Here is a 21,439-nt window from a genome sequence, read left to right as displayed (position 1 = left end):
TGTCCTGTCCCTGGGCACCACTGACACGAGCCTGGCTCTGTCCTGTTCCACCCTCCCTTCAGGTATTGAAGGACACTGATGAGATCCCCCTGAGCCTCCCCTTCTCCAGGCTGAGCAGTCTCAGCTCTCACAGCCTCTCTTCCCTTCCCTTGATCACCTCGGTGTCCCTCTGTTGGAGTCTTCCCAGTACGTTTAGGTCTGTCTTGCACTGGGGAGCCCAGAGCTGGACCCAGTGCTCCAGGTGCAGCCTCACCAGTGCAGAGTAGAGGGGAAGGATAGCTCTCTCAGCCTGCTAGGGATACTTGGCCTAATTCAGCCCAGAATGCCATCAGCCTTCTTAGTAACAAGGCATGTTGCTGGCTCCTGCCCAGTGCAGTGTCCAGCAGGACCCCAAGCCCTTTCTGTCAAGCTGCTCTCCATCAGGGTGCACGCCCTGGTGCCTGGGGCTGCTCCCCGCCAGGGGCAGGACTCTGCCCTTCTCTTTGTTGGCCTGCACGAGGCTCCTGCCAGCCCACTTCATGACTGCCAACATACACACACCTAATAGTCATAAGCAAATCAGATCTATCAGCGACTTACAAAGAATTTAAAATATTCTAGAAAACATTCCTGCAGAAACACTAGGGTAACATCTTCCCTTTGTCTGTCCCATGAACCTGATGTTTTTTTATGGCAGATGATTTGGGAAGTAGCAATTATAAGAGAAAGCAAACATTTGAGAAAGAACAATAATAATTTGGTATGTACTAAACATTTCTACTATTGTTTTAAAGAATACACGGCATGTTTCATCTACAGTTTGATGCAGTTTTGCATAGGATGATAATAGTACTGGTGGTGATTGCTTTAGGTGGCCTTTGATGGAATCTCAGTGTATTGCAGTATCACGTTTCTCTGATGTTTGAACTGATGGGCAGGGAAAGTTCACAAAACAGGAACTTGTCCCCTAATGTGTGCACTACATTTTCTGTTTGAAGAAAAATGGCTTTCTCAACCAAAGGTTTTTTGTTTTGTTTTCCCAACATGAAAGGGCATCATAACCTTTGGTTTTTTATCTAGGTATGGTTTGTGTTAATTCTGTGCCAAGCCAGATGTGATATGATTAGCTAAGAAGAGCTGTTAATGAGCACAAGGAATTAATACAAACTGTCTCAGTCCCAAAGTCCCTGAATACTTTCAACTGGTTAAATGTTATTCATAGCATGCTACCAAATGCTGGCTGCTTGAAACTGAAGTACTTGGCTATAGTTCTATTATTATATATAGTTATTATTATATTATTTTTCCAGGTTGTGAAAAGAAATAGTTCATTGCCTTCCAGCCAGAAACAAAACAAGTGAACTAAGTGTCTTTGATTAAAAAAAAAAGAGAGAGAAAAAGGGAGAAATAGAGAAAGAGCAAAAGAGCTAAGGCATTTAGATTATTTTAGTTTGTCAAAATATTTTTTTCATTCGAAAGCAAAATTTACCAGACATAAATCCAAATATCATTACTTTTACAGTTATTGTGTTATTGAAAATTTTCTGTTAAGTGAATACATTTTGTTTTCACAATGTGCATGTTATTTTTTACCTTATTGAGGATAAGTGTAGTATTTTTTTATTGGACAGGGGTCTGCGACAGTTGTGTAACTGTATTACAAGAAAATGCACTGCAGTAGCTTAAAGTAATGAGGAAGAGGAGAGCGGCTGATGCTCCCTTCTTCACAGCGATAAATACCCACCTCTTTGTTTCTCTATGTAAGAGATGCATCACTTATTAAGTCACAATGTAGAAATGTAAAAGTATGGATAAGGATTAAATATTAAAAAAAATATTGAATTTAGCCTAATAACACTTTCAATCTTCAGAAATCAATTAGTGTTCATATTAGCATTTCTTCTGGATAGGAATACCAAAAAAATCTTGGTAAAGCTGGTAGGAAACATGGATCAGTAAATAACTACTTGGAATCTGTAATAATGACTTCAAGTTTCTTCTCAGTGTTTGGATTATAGTGGAACAGCTTTCTATATCATAAAGCATTTTTCCCAGTCTTCAATGAAAATTCATTATAACTTATAGAGATATATTGAAATAAGCTTTGCCTTATTTGTGTGTGTGTGTGTTTTCCCAATGGTACTAAACCATTGAAACCACTTTTCTTTTAAATCTTTATTTCTTTGTAATGGATATGCAAAATTCTCAAATAGAACATAGTGGATTGCAGTGCAGTGTTAAACACTGTAATGATTTAGCCTCAGAGGAACCTGTAAATTGGGAGTCTACCATCCAGATATTTGACTGTAGAAGTGGAATCCTTGTGATATCAATAAATTTTGAATTCCTTAATTTTCTTAGAAGCAACATGGACCAACTTAAGCCAAAGATGTCGACATCAATGTCGACATCAATGTTGACATCTCTGAGACTTAACTGAAGTTTGAAATGTTGGGGCTGAATAGCACATTTATGTATTTGAAAATGGGTGTATACAGTTTTTGTATTACTTCTTTACAATATTAAATTTTATTTAAGTATATTAAGGGCTCTTGAAGTTAAGAATTCCTTTCTCTTTCATTGGTAGCCAATATACATGCATATCTCTGACTCTTCCTTACAAAAAATAAATGTAACTAGAAAATTTTCAGATTTTTCTTGCCAGTTTTAGCTGTACAATGCTGTACAATTCTGTAAGGTAATACAGTAGAATAGCAAGACAGCATCCTAAGTTGCTGCTCTCTAAATTGCATAATCAAAGGGACTAGTTGGGCAGCATAATGTTATTATAACATTATCTTATGTTTTGTTAATTCTTCAATAAGCAAAAGAAATCTCATGTATTGTTTTCAAAAATCTCAGAATTGTAGATTTCTGCATATTTCATGTCTCTGAAAGCCAATGCAGGACAAAATGTGCTGTTGAACTTAAATTCTGTGGACCTGAAAAATGCATATGAAATATGAATGCCATGTACCTACCTATTATAAATAACCATCTGTCCTCTATTGTGAATGTTTTGCAAAATATTGCCTACTGATCTATTCCATGTTGATATAACATGCTAATTTCACATGTCCACATTTAAAATATTTAATGGAAATTTTGTGAAAAACTTGTGAATATAAAACAATTTCCACATTTTACAAAGCCTACTAAGAGGTCTACTCTTTTTAATTAAAGTGCCTTTGGGGTTAAATGTTATAAATGTGCAAAATACCATAGTATTTGCTTCCTTTATATGCACATTGTCCAGCAATACTGATTACCTCTGAGATTATAAGAAATTATTAACATTTTCTGAATGTTTTGTTTTCTAACAGTGACCATATTTGTAAGTTCGAACTCACATAAATGGAACTTACAGATAATTATAAGCATTTTTTTCTGCATGCATTGAATAAAGTCACAAGACAGTGCAAATGTTCAGATAATGTGTATTCTTTCCAGGGAACTGTTGTAGAAAACTACTATTATTGTTGGTACATACAGTAGTTACTGTTTTGTACAGTTTACAGACTTGTATTGCTCTAATGTTTGCGCATGTTTTCATGAACATTCCCTTTCTAAGTTATTCATCTATACCAAGTTCCCTCATATGTTCATAATTATTTCCAAGTGTGAACTAAAAACAGAAGAAAAAAAACTAGAAGAGTTTAAGTTTAGGTTTTTCTTTTCAGCATTAAAAGTGAATGTGGTATATAACTACTGTGAAATTCAAACTGACAAAAATAGCAATATCTTTCAGGAAAAATACTTTAACTGTGTGATGCATGTTTTTGACCTCTCATTTTTATAACCAACATGTAGAAGAGGAGACCCTGAAACACTGCATCTTGTCCTTTATTCCTAGGAGAACAATTACAATTCCACATCGTAAGAACTCCTCCAGGACTGGGAAATGTTACTGTTGAGTGGAAGATAGTAGGACATAATGTAAAACAAAATTTTGCAAACTATTCTGGAATACTTTTTTTTCCTGAGGTAAGTCCATAAACAGTGATGTTGGCTACAGGAAAATAGTGTGATTAGAACTGATCTGAGAAAAAGTGTGCCTTTTCAACAGTCCTTCTTTCTTGGTTTGATTATTTAATTTCTCACTTTTTGACTTACAAACTGGAGGGAGCTTACAATTCTTGATACTTAACTCTTCTTAAAGAAATTGTTCAAAATACTTGTCATTATGATATCACTTGTGTTTTATAAAATAATGGCTAATCAATTTACCCTTAAAACAAATAGGGGACGTTGAATACAACAGTGTATGTTGATCTGCTGGATGACCATATTCCTGAAGAAAAAGAAGAATACCAAGTCATCCTATACAACATCAAAACAGAAGGTAATGCAGAACTATAGCCAGCTACATCTTAAAAATACCATTTAATAATATAATATTTTTAATTTTATTATTTCATTTTGGAGGTATAGGACTGAGCAAACTGCAGCTGGTGCAAAGTACGCAAAGTTCATTAACATTTTATTGAAATAGGCTTGGTCCTTATGTATGTATATATAAATCCCACCGTGTCTCCACAAATACACTTAAATGGTTTTCAATCCTGATTTAACTCTGCCTATTTAATTCAATGGTTGTTTCTTCCCTTAATCTTAATGCAAACTGAGTTTACTAATATGTCATGGATAGAGTTGCCATGAAACATGCAGATATTTTTATCTTTTTAAACAATCTTGTCAAGCTGCAGACTTACTGATCTGTCCCTGAATTCAAGGTGGTCAGAATATTTTATTCTTGCCATTAAAATTATAGTGAGAAAAGAAGCCTTAAACTGCATCCGTTCTGAAATACCTTTTTTCAAACTGAAATTAATGTCCAAACACCAAACTAACTTGACATGGATTGTGTTGCTGCGAGGTGCCTTATCAACTTCCGAGAGTCACTGTGGCCCAACGGGATGAGCAAAATTATTCATCAAAGCAATAGTTGGAAAACATATCAGTTTATTGATGTAATGATTGTGAAGTGGAATATAGTTTTAAGCTTTTGGAGGTACTTCCTGGGAAAATGGTTTATTTCCTTTTAAAATATAGGGAAGTTGATATTTGGCACTGGCCTGTTAAGTTTTCTTATTTTTTAATACATTTTTGTGACTTTGTACTTGGTATGCATAAAATTTCTGTTTCTATTTGTTATAGAATGTAAGTATATATATGTGTGTAGGTCCCACACCATCCACATACTTCAGTGAGCTTTGGTTTCGTGGTATTTGCATGGCTACTGAACGTTATTTAAATGTAATATTAACAATAATGTAAGACAAAAATATTAGTTGCATAACACTTCATTCACTGCAGTCCACTGATTCTCTTGCAGGAGTTTCTTCTACAGGTGCTGCTGTTTTGGATAGTCAAGGATATGAAGCTGTTCTAACAGTAGAAGCTAGTGATGAACCACATGGAATTTTGAATTTTGCTTCCACATCCAGGGTGGTTTTAATCCCAGAAGAAAACAAAACAATTCAGCTTTTTATTAACAGAGAATTTGGATCTCTAGGTCTGTATAACAACTCCAAGAGAAAGGAAGTTTTGTTTTGCTTATCATTAGGCAAATAAAAGCCATGATAATGAAAGTTTGGAAAAATCTTTGTTACAGTTGGTATTTTTTTCAGAACTTCTAAGCTTCTTTCTGCAGACTTGGAAACTAAATATTACTTATTACTAGAGTCATAATCCTCATTAATACAGCAAGGGATCTGAAAGCTGTAACAATCAGGTGGCTATTAAGGTTACCATATTTTTGTCTAATGAGTCTGTCTCAAAGCATTAGTCTCTTCAGAAAAAATAAAAAACATGAGAAAAGTGACATGTACACACATCCCACATATTTTTTCTCTGAATTTCAGGAAGTCAGCACCTTAGGAATGTCACATGGAAAAAGTTGTGTCCAGACCATTGAATTCAATTTATGTCTCCTCTGACAATTTCTGATTCCTCTTTGAATCAATTTATCCATTAACATCCTTTAAACTATATAGTATTCAATTCTACAATACAATAGTGTGCTTCATGAAAAAAAAAAATGAATCTTGTGTTTGTTGCCTGAAAATAGCAACTTATGTTGTGAGAAAACATGTATAATAATTTCCTATTTGCCTTTTTGGACTATATTTACACCTCGGTGATAATCTGGCTGTTTCTTTTGCCATACTTGTTTTGAAATGAAGTAACATTTACAGTGCTTTTCAAGATCTGGAGACACCAGAGAGTTTTAGAGACATTTTAATGACACTATTTTTCCATTTATTTTTTAATACCAGTCCATACTCTAGTGTACTCTTTGAACACTATTCAGTAAACTAATGTTTTAAGATAATTGTTCATAGTAAGTGCAAGATCTCTCACTGAATTAAAATAAGCATCGTTACTTATTTATTAATTAGGACTCTTTTATCTCTTACATTTTATTTCATATAGAGCAGCTTTTAATTTCATCTATCATTTTATTTCAGGTTCATACTCCTTATGTTTGCCACTTGACTTACCCTACCAGATTAGCGAGAGGTGGCTTTATTCTCAAAACTATAATGTATAACTTTTCTGCTTGGTAATATTTATCCGTGTGTCCCCTAATTTTGTTCTCTATTGAAGTTTGTCAATCTACCCAGGAAAGTATCTAGATTTATTAATCTGTGTTTCCCAGCACTGTCTTTAGAGCCTTTCTTAGATATCTGTCATTCCCAAAAAGTGTCCTTGTTGCAAAAACTCATATTAATGGTACATGAGATGTCCCAGTTAGTCTTTCAGCAATTTCATATTTATGGTCCACAGAACTTCAAATTTCTGGATGCATTTGGACCCAATGATTTTTGAGTCCTATGCAGACAGACAAGTCAGCAAAGGTCAAATTGAAGGCATATTGATAACGGTAACAAAGGTACACTAGCTCCAATGTACTTTGGATAACTCTTTTAATCCTTCTGTTTTGCAGTTAGTCTTTTTATTTTGTGGATGAGAATTTGATCTCTTGTCTTTATCCATTCCAGTGAACATTATATAAGAACTGAAAAACAATTTTTTTTTTCTTTTTTTTTTTCTCCTCACAAATTAAACAGGTACTATCAATGTTACTTATGCCACAGTTACAGGATTGCTCACTGTAAGTAATCAGACAGAAGAGACTGTGGCTGAACCAGGAGCTGATTATGTACCTGCTTCTGGCTCACTGATTTTAGAAGAAGGAGAAACATCAGTTGCCATAAATATTACTATTCTAGAGGTAACCTCTAAACCCTTTAATTCTGTACTTTTCTGTATGATTTCAAAAGGGTAATATTTTGGGAACTAAAGCTTGCAGCCATTATTTGAAGCCCTGTGTTATATTTCACTGTCATTTAGAAAGATGGTTTCAATCTTAATATTAAAATCACAAGGGATCAAATAGTCACAGAAAGCAGCTCTACCTCTGTCTAAAGGTAATAAAGTTGTCTCATTAAAACTTTACCAACTATCTAGTAGTATTTAGAACAGTGTGCTTCATGGCTGGCTACAGGCTCATACTTTTTCATTGCTGGAGATACATGCCTCTAAAATCGGTCAGTAATTTATTTGCAAGAATAGTTTAGCGTCACCACAGGATCTTTTTCATGATATATAATGTCTTACTTAATTCTTCCACGATAATCAGTTTCAGACCCAATAAAATTATTTCAGGAAAACAGAAAAATGAATTCTAGTGTCACAGTAATATTAGAGACTTGTTGTGTGATCCTTTTTGGTGACTTCTGTGGAAGTTTCTTAAAGGACAATGAGAAGAGGATGTACTGTATTTGTGTTTTGCAGGATGATATACCAGAGGTGCAAGAATTCTTCTTGGTTAATTTAACTTCAGTGGAACTCATCATGAACCATTCAACGTCATCCCCACCTAAGCTAGGTAAAAACATCTTATAGCAAATTATTTTTACTTTTCCTTTTTAATGGTTTATATTATATTACCTTGGGAGATTACCATTATTCCTCTTACTTACCAACTATGCTGAGATGAGACATGGTTATTTAGAAGAAACATCATAGAATATGAAATAGATTTATTATTACACTTAATCTCTTGCTTTTTAAACTCTGGGAAAATTTAAATTAATTTTCGTAGAGGAGTTAGTAATTATCAGTTGGAAAGGACAATTATTTGAAAAGTTTATTGGTGATTTTTTCATCTGATTTTCATTTACAAACTACAAAATGGAAAAAAAAAAGTAAAAAAAAAACTTTATGTGGCTACTCTGCTCACTCTTTTAAAAAAGTCTGTTTTTATTCTTTTATCACTTTTAGGAAACATATTTTATGGTTTTCCTACTCTTGCAATGATCTTTATTATTTGCTTAGTCTGCTTCTCATTTTGCTTCTTCAGAATTCAGTAGAATAGTAGTCATTAGCTTTAAGAACTGTTGGATTATCCTGTGGTACTAAAGACTAGTTATATAATGTCAGACATCTTCTTTGACTCTTTTCCCTTTTCTTTGCATGCTTATAGAAGTGACTGAGTTAATTCGTTACAGATTGAAAGGTAACTTGCAAGACTCATTGCTGATTTGTGAATAGTTGAGTCTAAAATATGAAAGGAGTAGCATATAAGAATGAAAGATTCATCCAAACTAAACAGTGTTGTATAGTCTCACTTTCTCTTTGGCTGTCTCCTTGAACCATGACCATTTAACACTGATGTGACACTGCATTGGGTCAGCTTTACTTACAATGAGAAAATAATAGTTTTAAGTCATAAGGAAAAAATGTGTTCACATAACATGTCAGTGAATTCTTCTGGTAGAAGAAATAGCCTGACTCAAATACGTGTGTCCGCGTGTGTGTCTGTGAGCAAACTCTTACAGATCCTGGGTGAACAGATCTGACTACAGGGTGACATGAGAAAATGCAGGAGTGAAGCAGAAATGTCTCTAATTGCCATTACTCCCTCAGGATTTGTAAACCTCAGTAACACTTCTGTTGTCTGTGTAGAGCTATTGCTCATCGTCATCTCTACCTCATAGTGACAGGCTTAGATTCATGGCAATAATCTTCTACTTTTGTTCAGTTTTATCTGAATTGATGGAAAAATGTATATGGATCTAAACATAATATACTTATGGCAGACTCGGTGAAGTCAATTTGGTTTTAGAAAGTAAGTTGAAGTTTATAAAAAGTAAACAAGTAAGTTAAGGTAGTTGTGTGGTGCGGTTGTCTGAAAAACAACAACCTATTTTCTGAGAAGTATTAAGTTTTGACTGTAAAGTTCTGGTCTCTGAAGTTAGTAGACTTTTCTGACATTAACCTATTATTTGGTGTTTTTCACACTGCAGTGTATTCAATTACGATTTCAGGCTAATTGTAAATACCTGTATGTCTTTATGGAGCAGTAGAATATTACAGTATGTGAACACCCCACAAATAAATTAATAGTTGTGTATTTGTAGTGAAATCTGAGGTGTGCCATTAGAATGTATGATGAGGCACTGAAGCACAAATAGAAGATGAAATGCTGAATCATTTATTATTCTTCCTCATTGTCTTTCTCATACTCAGAATGGCAAATGCAAAATATTGAATGTCATTGTAATAAACACTTATAGTGAAGACAAATTAAGATTCCATCGCAAATCTAGACTTTATTATTTTCTAATGTTTTATGTGCTGTTTAACTTTCTACATTTTCCTTAGTCTTTTTTTTTTTTATGCATTATTAAATATTACAGTGCTAATTCAAGACGCATTATTGCACTTCTAGTAGTAAGGACTCTTTCCAGTTATCTTGCCCACTCCCATTTTCTCCTACACATTTTTTGTAAAGACACTGTAATATTAGTACCGATTGAATAAATGCTTCTGTGATTCTTGAAAATCAAGAAAACTGATTTTATTGTTCTTTAATTTTTGTCTTTCTGTTTTGCCTTTTAGATGTGGAAGGTTTAGCTTCTCAAATTGTTATCGATGCTAATGATGGTGTAAGAGGAGTAATTGAATGGGAAGGTACCAAGTAAGTCTCATCTTCCTTGAAGAACTTACTGTGCCAATTAGTGATTGGTGTTGCCCATTTTCTTTCTAAAAGTAAAACTCCTGTTAAAAATAGGGCCATGTCTTTGAGATGGTAAAGTAATCATTCAATTCAGCTGAACTAGAAAGTGGGATTCCCACACTGAAAACAAAAATTCACTATTCATCTAATCAGAATTCTTTTACTTATTACTACTTTCACTGTTGTCCTTTTATATCACCAATTTGCCTAACCTCCCCAGCCTGCATCAACTCTTCCAGCCTCACCATTCATGTAAGCAAAAACCAAAACAAAACAAAACAAAAACCTCGTGTTACTTAATTCAATTTAGATAAGAGAAAAAAGGTAAAAAGGATGCGTTAGAGAACTATAAGGTAGGGAATAATTCAGAGTGAAAATGTAATAAAAATGTACTATCTTTTTCAAAAGAACATAATCAGTGAACATTGAGAATTATTCTTTTTATTTTAGTTTTGAAGTTAGTGAATCTCATGGGAATCTGACAGTAATGGCTTACCGAAACAGAGGATCATATGGCAATGTGTCTGTATTTTTTTATGCCCAAAATTTGGAGGCCCAGCTGGGTTTGGATTTTAATGTAACCTCAAGGGTAAGAAGCAACTCTAAATCTAGTACTTTTTATTCTTTCAGCTTCCGTAAAAGAATATCTTCTTGATTATTCTGCAGAATGATCAGTAGTGATGCTAGATGTTTCAGCTTGTTTCAGTTGCTTTGGTAATCTAAATAGAATGAAATAAAAATATTCTTATTCTTACTATTTATTTCTTTTTTAAAAATATATTTTTTAATATAAAGCAAAATGTAAACTTTCAAACATCGATTTCAAATTTAATTTTGATTAGACATACAAACTTTTTCATAGACTATTTTTGCAACAGGACTTTCAAAATAAATTATTCTTTCTTGTCCTCATTCTGTAATGTGCTGAACCTTTATATTTCTGATTCAATCAGTTTATAAGGAACAGAGAATATGGCTCTTCCTATGCTTTCCCTTCCTTCCTATTTCACAGAATTCTGTTTACCGTAGTCAAAAATTTCTGTGTGATATTAACTGATGTAAGTATTCGGTGCTTTATGTGTTTCAACGCTAGACTCTTTTTTTTGCTGATGGAGAAAGGCATAAATCTGTTGATGTCATGATTTTTGATGATGAGATTCCTGAAGGTGATGAGAAGTTCCAGTTAATTTTAACAAATCCATCTCTGGGGCTGGAATTAGGGGAGAACACAACAGGTAAAACTTAGTTTTAATGTTCCATTTCTTTAGAATTCTGTGGCACACATTTTAATTCCACTTTTCTGAATAATCATATTTCAGAAAGCACCATTGTCCTGCTATGGTGAATCTTTATACTCCTTTGGAAGGTTCTGAAACATCCCTGTGAAATCTGTGCAATTAAAAAGTTTATATGTAAAGCAATGAATCAGAAAGCACGAAGATGAGTTTTTCAATGTGTACTACCTCACTGAACTGAGGTCTTTTTAGAGAGTTCATAATCCTTTTCTAGGAGAGACTATATTCTTCCTGTCTAGAGATCTTCCTAGTTAAAGTGAAATGCCTTCCCATTCTCTTCAGGTAATGTCATGGACACATAAGCATTATATACACACTAAAGGAAGAATGTATTTGTGTTTATGTTATGTATTATGTTACTATATATGTATATTTATATTTTACTATGTTAACCAAAGAATATTTTCATTATTTCTTTTTCAAAAGCTACAATTACTATACTTGCCAATGATGATGGCCATGGAGTTTTGTCATTCAATAACAGCAATCACTTCTTTCTGAGAGAGCAAACATCTATCCATTTGATGGAAAGTGTTGCAGTATTGAATATTATCAGAGAACCACCTCAGGGAATATTTGGCGCTGTGACTGTTCAGTATCTTGTAAGTGAGATTAATTCTTCAGAGGCAACAATGGATTTGACCCCTTCTCAAGGATATATTGTGCTCGAAGAGGGAGTCAGGTTCAAGGTAATATGCTAGTTATTACCAGAGAAGTCTAGGAAGCTTTTTTTTTGGAAATATTGGAAAGATTTCAGAAATGTCTGTGCTTTATCTTCTGTTTATTTTTTCTACTTCTTTCATTCATAAAGTGAATTGAGTCATGAGCTGTGACTGATTTCCTGTTATTATCTGATGTGGAAGTGTGTGAAAATTAAATGGGCTCATCTTTAGGTGTTTCTTAGTTTGTAAGGGTTGAGGTAAATTGAAAACAGTACACTATAGATAACGTTCATGTGTGCTTTGGAACAGTTCTTTTTATGTAGTCAATCTATAGCTGAAATGCAAACTTACTTTAAATTAAAGTGATAATTTGCAAGCCTAATAGTTAAGATCAAAGTAAAAATCCCATTCTGTAATTTAACATTTTAGTTAGTCTGAACTAAACAGAATGTGCTGCAACAAATACAAAAAGTAGAACAGTTGTCTGTCTTAGGATTGGAAAATAACTTAAGTATTAAGCTCACTGCCTCTATACTGTCCTCACAAGAATGTCAGCTACAAAATGAACTAGCTTAAGTTTGTGAATCCTGACTCTTCTAAGGTTTAATCACAATTCGATTTATTTATTTTTGCCAGTAAAGCTGGTGAAGCTAGTGTTAGCATATTACAGGCAATAGGATAGAAACTGAGACAAACTTTTCTTGGAAACACTGGTTTTCAATTTCTGGCCTTTAGATGCATTTGGAATCACAATGCAGCAGATCTATAAGAAGTTGGAGCCTTCTTAATATAGTTGGTAAATATGGTTTATTGTGGAAATGAACAGAAATATAAAACATTGTAAATTTTGTATTATTTCCAAATGCATCATCACTAACTTTTTATTTTGTACAGCAAGGCTATGCGTACCTATGAAATTTTTTGCTTGTTTGAGTAGTGTGAAGGATGACAGTGAGCCCCAAATGAAAGTGAAGCACTTAGCTTTCTCTAGATTGCTCTTTGCTAGTTTGAGATTGCCTTTAGAAGACCTGATCTTCATCCACAGTGGTGTAGGAGAGGGAAAGAAGCATCGAGAGGAAAGAGTATTTCAAATCTCTCACTATTCTTGCTTTTTTTTTTTCCTTTTCCTTTTCTTTCTTGACAGCACCAGTAGTGAGATTACCCTGTTTCCCTGAAGATAGCTTAGCTGCCAACTAAAATAAATTAAAACCAACTTAACTGATTACACTTATAGCTGTGTTGTGAGTATAAACTACCCAAAAATGTATGGAATAAATAGAGAACAAAAGTATGAAATTAGGATCAAAAACTTCAGAGGATCATAGGATGAGAAAAGAAAGAAAAGAGAACAACAACAACGAAAAGTGAATATGCTCATCTTAGTGTTGCACCAATGGAGGCCACTAGATGGATGGCTTTAGAACCTCAGTCTGAACTCAGTCTGAGCTTGCCTCAATTCTGTCCTCTCCAGCTTCATGAGCTGCTCTTCTCCTGCTATGCTATCCAAAGCCTTATAGTGAAATAAATTTAAAAAAAAGGTAGCACATTCTGATAGAGCTGTGTCATCATCTGTTATCATGTCTCAATAACATTGTATGCTTGTTTTGTTGTCAGACGCTGCATATTTCTGCGGTACTAGATGAAGAACCAGAAATGGATGAGCACTTCATTGTCACCCTGTTCAATCCAACTGGAGGAGCCAGACTAGGCACGAGAGTGGAAACTATGATTACAATATTACAAAACCAGGCTCCACTAGGGCTTTTCAGCATCTATACAGTTGGAAATAGGTACTTTACACTGATCAGTAAAAAGGAGATAGTTGCTCATACTCCAAAGAGATAATATTTCTCTACAATTTTGTTTTTGATGGATCGCATTAAAGAAATTCAGCAACCCAATTTGTAAATCTGTAACTTTGAAAGGTATTGTGAAATACTATTACTGCTAAACAAAAGAGTAGAAAAATGCATAAAAAGGACTATTCATAATCCAAAATTTCAATTTATTTATTATTATTTTTCTTTATAAACTAATACTTCACTAGTGCCTACATATTCCACTGATAGTATTCCATGTTAAAAGTTCCAAACCTCATATCAGTGTCCAGGAAGTCATACGTTTTATAATTTACTTTCATTTTTAAACCTGTAAAAAATATACTTTCACTGAAGGCTGTTTTTCAGAAGCAAGTGACACATATGGACTGCCATTTTTAAAAACCATTCAGCTGAAACCATACAGATTAAATAAATTTACTATTTAAATAAAAAATGTATGTATGCTATTTTATTAATACATTGATGTTTAGAGTTAATAATTTATATTAATATTTAATAATAATATTATCTAAACATTTATTACGTGAATTTAATATACTTAAATTTCAGTCTGTTTAAAGATTTTGTTGAATTGCCTATGATTTTGCATGATTGTAGTAAGGATCATTGGGAAACCCTAATTAATGTAGCTACCAGTCCATCAGATACTGAAACCTGTTATTAATATTTTCTTTTTATTTCTGTTGTATATTCTGCATCTGGAATTGTACAGTAAAAATCTTATTTTTATTACAGCAATGAATATACTATAAAATAATTTTTTCCTTATTTTTATGATTCTCACATTTAGGACAAATTTCATCATAATTGAAGAAGCCAACACTACAGCTTATTTGAAAGTTTCACGGAGTAATGGGCTTAACGTTTCTGTGAGCGTTGAGTGGGAGACATCATCAGATACTGCATTTGGCATCAGTACGTTCACTTTACAGAGAATGTCCACTGCTTTTGTAGAAGTGGAGATAGTAAGAGAGTAGCCAAGCATACAGGAGATGTAGCTTGGGAATGTAAATTCAAGTATTCAGACACAATTCAGTTAATATTTTCCTATGTAAGATTTAGTAGATAAAATACTTTAGCTGCTTAAGAATCACCTTGTCATCAGCCACTTCTGCCAGTTTCAGTAATCTCTATTTCTGTCTTTGCTGCTAATATGAACATTATTGTCACTAGCCATTTATTTATTTATTTATTTGTGTGTGTGTAATAAAATTTGTTCCGTACTACTTGTAACTCAGGATCTTTCTAACACAGTATAAATGACATGTGACATGCAAGAGTCTAGCTCCTGGAGTTTAGTTCTGACAAGACGGTGCTTAGGGACCGTCTTGGAATAAAAACATGAACATGTTGTAAATGGGGAACAAAACATGAACATTTTGTAATTTGTCTTTTTTTTTTTTTTCTTTACTACTTGCTATCTAGCTAATTCTCTTGTTAGCTAAATTCCAAGATCAATTATTATGAGTCAGACTCAAATTGCCTATATGTCTTCCATGTGCAGTTGTAATGAATGAAAAATACATTTACTGCTTAACTCTCATTATATCCTTAGCATTGTAACATTTCTATGTATTTATATACACTTATAACAAATACTAAGACACAACTTCATCATTTCTCATACTAGGTCTGGCTTTGGGAGGTAAATAATGGGAATGGGGTTAGAAAAGATCTCAAGAGTAATATAATAGTAAATAGTGTTTTTATTTTATTTTATTTTATTTTATTTTATTTTATTTTTTACTATATTGCAGGGGGTGGTATCAGTGTCCTATCTGTCTTGCAAAGTTTTGTGGAAGAATCAGCATCTGGTTGGTGTTTCTTTACCTCAAGAGAAATCCTGTACGGTGTTCTGTTGCGTATGCCTCCAGCTTTGTTTTCTACTGTCTACCAGTGGAAAGGAGTATTTGTTCCTGTTGAGGTAAATGTTTGTTTTTGAACACCAGACATGCTAGTTAATAAGGAATTTAAGTCACAATCTTACTTTTTTTTTATTCTTCTTGCAGAATTTCAGTATGTGGAATCCTACAAGTTGTGTGTCTTTCCAAATTGGAGCCTCTTCCTACCTTGTGGTTACTCATGGAGGAGCCACACAGGGAGCTTCTAACAACAGTGTGTATGCATTCATGGCTGGACACAGATTGTTGTGGGTAAATCGATTTTAATTTTAAAATCTTAAAATAGTACGGGTTGGCAAGGACCAAGGGAGGTCCTCCAGTCTGGCCATGTTTTAGAAAAAAGCACTCTGTGTGACAAGAGTTAGTTTTGTGTCCTAAAATACTACATAACTTCAGTGATGTAAGTTTGTCATAGTTAGTTGTTTACATTGTTTGTATTTTTTATATATTTACATTTGAGGGTGCAGGGAGGATTACCTGGGAATCACAGAATCACAGAATTGTCTAGGTAGGAAGAGACCTCCAAAATCACCTAGTCCAACCTCTGACCTAACATTAACAAGTCCTTCACTAAACCATATCACTAAGCTGAACATCTAAACGTCTCTTAAAGACCTCCAGGGATGGTGACTCAACCACTTCCCTGGGCAGCCCATTCCAATGCCTAACAACCCTTTCGGTAAAGAAGTTTTTCCTAACATCCAACCTAAACCTCCCCTGGCGCAACTTTAGCCCATTCCCCCTTGTCCTGTCACCAGGCACGTGGGAGAACAGACCAACCCCCACCTCTCTACAGCCTCCTTTAAGGTACCTGTAGAGTGCGATAAGGTCGCCCCTGAGCCTCCTCTTCTCCAGGCTGAACAACCCCAGCTCCCTCAGCCGCTCCTCATAAGACTTGTTCTCCAGACCCCTCACCAGCTTCGTTGCCTTTCTCTGGACTCGCTCGAGCACGTCCATGTCCTTCCTGTAGCAAGGGGCCCAAAGCTGAACACAGTACTCGAGGTGTGGCCTCACCAGAGCCGAGTACAGGGGCACAATCACTTCCCTAGCCCTGCTGGCCACGCTGCTTCTTATACAGGCCAGGATGCTGTTGGCCTTCTTGGCCACCTGGGCACACTGCTGGCTCATATTCAGCCGACTATCAACCAATACTCCCAGGTCCCTCTCGGCCAGGCAGCTTTCCAACCACTCATCTCCCAGCCTGTAGCTCTGCTTGGAAGTGGGGGAAGAAATTCTCAAGCAATCAAGTCATAGAACATTTTCTGGAAAATGTATGATAAGTTATGTTAATTCTGTAAATTAGTTGCTTATATATATATATATATATATATATAAAATATAAAGTTTTAAAAGCTATTTCATGTATAGTTTTATACATAATTTTGGAATTCTTAACATTCTATGCGTACTTTTTCTCACTATATACAATGTAATATAAAATGTATTTGTTTATATACATATGTAGATAAACATAGTCACCCTCATATTTCCCTTGCAGATACAGACTCTTTCTGTTCTGGATACCAGACGTGTGAAACATTTTGCAGTGGAGGAAGAAGACTATTTGATTATTGTGAGTCACACAAACAGTTCCAGTTCCATCCAGGTTTGAATATTCTTCAGTCTTCTCTGGCTTTAATGTGGGTAGTTTGCTTATTTCTGAAAGGATAATGAAAGGAAGTAAATCTATAAGCATGTATTTCTGACATATTATTTTTGTTTCTATTGGAAATTTATAACAGTTAAAATTCCAGACTTGTTTGGATGTATAAATACTCTCTACCTGAGTGTATAATTTACATCTGGTTTGTTTTTATTGCTACTGTTATTTCAGTTTTGAAATGTAGCATGTAAACAAAGAAGTAGCTTCTGAATATAAACCTGTTCCTCTGAAGAGCAGGCACAGCTTCTTGCAGTAGGGTTAATTACCAATTACTTACCAGTGGGCTTCTACTTTAAAGTACAGTCCACCTAAGAATATAGGAATTCAGTTCACCATAAATCTTCCCATTTTTTTTGGCATGTCATTTAGTTTTAGTTCTCTCGGTGCTAATTATGAATATATAAAGAAAAGATTTTTGTATTTCCACAGGTTTTCCAGTGGAATAAAGACATATTTGTTCTGCATCATCAGCTTCCACTTTATGGAGTTGTGGACATAGCCCTGTTTCCTAGAGGAGGCTTTACGTACCTGTTAGTTTCTTTGTCAAATACCAGCCAAAACATTCTCTTGTATCAGTGGTTGAACAACGAGTTTAGGAAGCTTCATCAAGTACCAGCAAAGGAAATAAAACATATGGAGTCCTGGATTTCTGGATCTGATGTCTTTGTAATTATTGCAAAAGGTATTTAGCAGAAAACAAAGAATGAGTTTGCTGAGTATACAATGGCTTGTTTGATAGCAAAGGCCTTTGTGGTAAAGGAGTTTAGAAAGCTATTGGAATCACTGCGGGGGTGACAGTACTCAATAAGCATTTAACCCTAGTAAGTATTTTATGAAAGTAATCTCTACTTTTTCTCTCAGAAAATAAAAGCCTTGTGCTTGTTCTCAAATACTTACAAAACAAATGAAATGCTTTCCCAGTAACAATGGGAAATAATAACTCTATTTAATCTACCTGCTTATCACACTCTTTCTAAGCTTTTCTGAGCTTTGTGCCACACACAGATCACTAGTCAGCAAAGTATACGTGTATTTTATTACAAGGTTGACATTTTATATGTCATTTTGTCTCTATGGCTACTAAAAAGTTTTTGTTGCAGTCCACAGGTTTCTTTGCAATTAGATGTTGTCTAATGTCAGTCTTAATGTTCTTGCATCGAAGTTATGCACCAAATAATAAGGAAAATAATACAATCAGTGTCACTTCATAATTAAAGCTGCCAGACTCTGGCTTTTGAATGGCCACCAGTGTGTGATTTAACTAAAAGGCAGCAAAATAATGTGAGTTTTGTCATTTTGTTCCTTGGTAGACTCTGGAAATTCTTCTGAAATTTTTGTCTGGGAGACAGGGCAGTCTACTTTTTGACACTTCCAATCTCTTCCAGTCCATGATGTAAGAAATATCCATGTCTTCATGCCTCCTTCAGGTTTAGGTAAGACTTAAATGAGATTTTTTTTTTTTCAAATCCTAGTATATAATGCTGGAATTTCAGAAATGCATGTCTTTATTTTTTCATATGTATTTATCAGACCTTAAAAGTCAGTGTAATCAGTGTTCTGCAAAGTGCACTTCTGGCATTAAGACAGTAACTTTTAAATATATGACTAAAAAAATATTCTCTTCCTCTTTGCTCCATGTAGTCCATGTCCTCCTAGCTGGTAAGGATATAACAACACTGTATGCTTGGAACTCTGAAGCGAACCAATTCTCTATAATGCTGGAAGCCCCATATGCAGATCATATCACTTCAGTTACTGCAAGGTCTCTGAACATCAGCAAGAGCTTGATTGCTTTGTCCGTTAACTCCAGCTCACAGATCTATGAACTGACCACTATTTCCAACCAGTCAGATTTTATACCTAGGTAGGCTTTTTTGTTTATATAACTTGTCTGAGACACCTTGCGTTTCTTTTTCTGTGATACTCATTTGTGATAGCGGAGACTGTTATGTTTCGTTGTATGGTGGCCTATTTCATTAGTGCTTGTTGTGGTTTAACCCAGCCGGCAGCTAAACACCACACAGCCGTTCGCTCACCCTCCCCCCTCCCTCCGTGGGATGGGGGAGAGAAACGGGAAAGTGAAGCCTGTGAGTTGAGATAGAGACAGTTTATTAAGACAGGAAAAAAATAACAATAATAATACTGATAATAGTATTAATAATAATAATGTGTACGAAACAAGTGATGCACAATGCAATTGCTCACCACCCGCTGACCGATGCCCAGCCTATCCCCGAACAGCCGGCCCCCCACCCCGACCAGCCACCCCTATATATTGTTTAGCATGACGTCAGATGGTATGGAATACCCCTTTGGCCAGTTTGGGTCAGCTGTCCTGGGTCTGTCCCCTCCCAGCTCCTGCTGCACCCCCAGCCTGCTCGCTGGCAGGACAGAGCGAGAAGCCGAAAAGTCCTTGGCCTGGTGTAAACACTGCTCTGCAACAATTAAAACATCAGCATGTTATCAGCGCTCTTCTCATCCTAATCCAAAACATAGCACCCTACCAGCTACTATGAGCTACTTAACTCTGTCCTAACTGGAACCAGGACACAACATGTCATTCACAAAGAAAAATCTAAGTGTTCGACTCCTGGCAGTCTACCAGCACAGACAGCAAAATCTGGCCTGCTGCGAGACCAGGAGATTGCAGGAGATCTTCTTGTTCACATCGCACATAGTGCATTTTTGGCACACTGCAAGATGTTGCTCAATTCGTGCCTTCAAAGAGGACAGAAAAAAGCTGCATCCAGTTCAGAGGCAGGAACAGCCCTTCTGAGAAGCATGTCCATCCCATCATGCTGACTCCATCCCATGGGAAGGGCAAGAGTCACACACATCAGGCTGAGCCGCAAGCTCTTGAACCATGTTGTGGGCACAGTCGTGGGCATCAGGGAAGAGCCCACAGTCCCCAAACAAGAGGAGAAGCACAGCCAAGTCATTTGAAACCCAACTAGAATTGGACAGCTAAATCAGCTGAAACTGAGGTAAGCGCCAAGGGTGCTTTTCCCCTGCAGTGACATGTGTCTCCCGGCAAATGAGACAGCAAGGACTGCTTGGGCTGTGCCTCCTGCCTTGAACTCGCCCAGCTGCAAGCAGCGCTGTGCGGGAGCTGAACACAAGTTCAGCAGAAGCCCTTTGCTGCTGGCTGGATACCAATGTTTGCACGGAACAGCTCGGACCACTTATGGTAGTGCTGGGCTAGCAGCTGCCCCTGGGACACGGCGTGACCCACAAGCGGCAGCAGAGGCTCTCGGCCTTCTCTGAGGCTCACCAGTGCCTGCCAGGTGTGAAATTGAGTGTCTCCGCTCTGATCCATCCCTTCCTGCTGTGCAGGTTACGGTGTGTCCACACATGGATTTAGAACCTCAGCTTCCCAAGTCTTATGGCGGACAGAGTGAAATATACCCACCATGTGCTGCCTCCTCTAACTCCTTTATGATCTCCTCTATGATGTCAGGGGATGTTGGGGAAGATTTTCTTATTTCAGCATTGTCCTTCGCTGTTAGAGGACCTGAACAGAAAGTAGGAAGTTAACTTTGGCACCAGTGCAATTTGGAGGACCAGGGCTTCGTTTGTGAAGTCAGTGAAATGACTACCCACCCCTGGGATACCAGCTGGGCTCCAGCGCAGGAAGCAGCCGAGGGTCTGGCAAAGCCCTCCCTGGGGACACTTCTGCAACCAAAGCCCCGTGAGAAGTTTCTGTCCCAGCGCCATCTACATCAATAGCTCAGTAGGAGAGCATACCAGGGCTCGTGCCTTGACAGGGCACACACACGTGCCGGTCTATACCCTCCCACCTGCAGAGATGCCTGGCTGACGTTTGGGCTTTGAGCTGGCAGCTCTCAAAGGAAGTCAAAAGCCACAACTTACCCAGGCCATCTCCCAGAGCTTCAGTCCTGGAACCCATCTGGGAGCCTGGATCACCTTCGCCTTCGGTCCCATCTGTTGTGCCCCCCCCCCCCAAATCCTCCCCCCTTTTGTGCCTCCCCCAAGTGATCCCACCACCACCACGGGGGGGGGGGGGCACAAGGAGGGCAGCGCCCCCCCCCGCCTCGTCTGTGCCCCCCCCCA

At 36.4% G+C, this 21,439-nt stretch overlaps 1 pseudogene across 1 annotated transcript in view; it reads left to right on the top strand.

Moving 5' to 3' along the window:
* The window catches only part of LOC310891537 (adhesion G-protein coupled receptor V1-like), a 75,817-nt pseudogene extending 54,984 nt beyond the window's left edge, over positions 1-20,833 (top strand). Inside the window, exons 33-49 of the transcript in view lie at positions 3,833-3,963; positions 4,222-4,321; positions 5,315-5,494; positions 7,053-7,216; positions 7,780-7,873; positions 9,889-9,967; positions 10,457-10,595; positions 11,100-11,241; positions 11,728-11,990; positions 13,578-13,753; positions 14,595-14,719; positions 15,562-15,728; positions 15,814-15,957; positions 17,204-17,311; positions 17,798-18,050; positions 18,679-18,801; positions 19,010-20,833. The product of the transcript in view is annotated as an adhesion G-protein coupled receptor V1-like (transcript). The remainder of the gene's footprint in view (positions 1-3,832; positions 3,964-4,221; positions 4,322-5,314; positions 5,495-7,052; positions 7,217-7,779; positions 7,874-9,888; positions 9,968-10,456; positions 10,596-11,099; positions 11,242-11,727; positions 11,991-13,577; positions 13,754-14,594; positions 14,720-15,561; positions 15,729-15,813; positions 15,958-17,203; positions 17,312-17,797; positions 18,051-18,678; positions 18,802-19,009) is intronic.
* Positions 20,834-21,439: the final 606 nt, after the last annotated feature.

This window comes from Anser anser, assembly GCF_964211835.1.
Source record: "Anser anser genome assembly, contig: HAP1_SCAFFOLD_131, whole genome shotgun sequence".
Classification (NCBI taxonomy): Eukaryota; Metazoa; Chordata; class Aves; order Anseriformes; family Anatidae; genus Anser; species Anser anser.
Note: the sequence above shows the minus strand (reverse complement) of the source record. Positions and strands in the feature narration are given on the sequence as shown.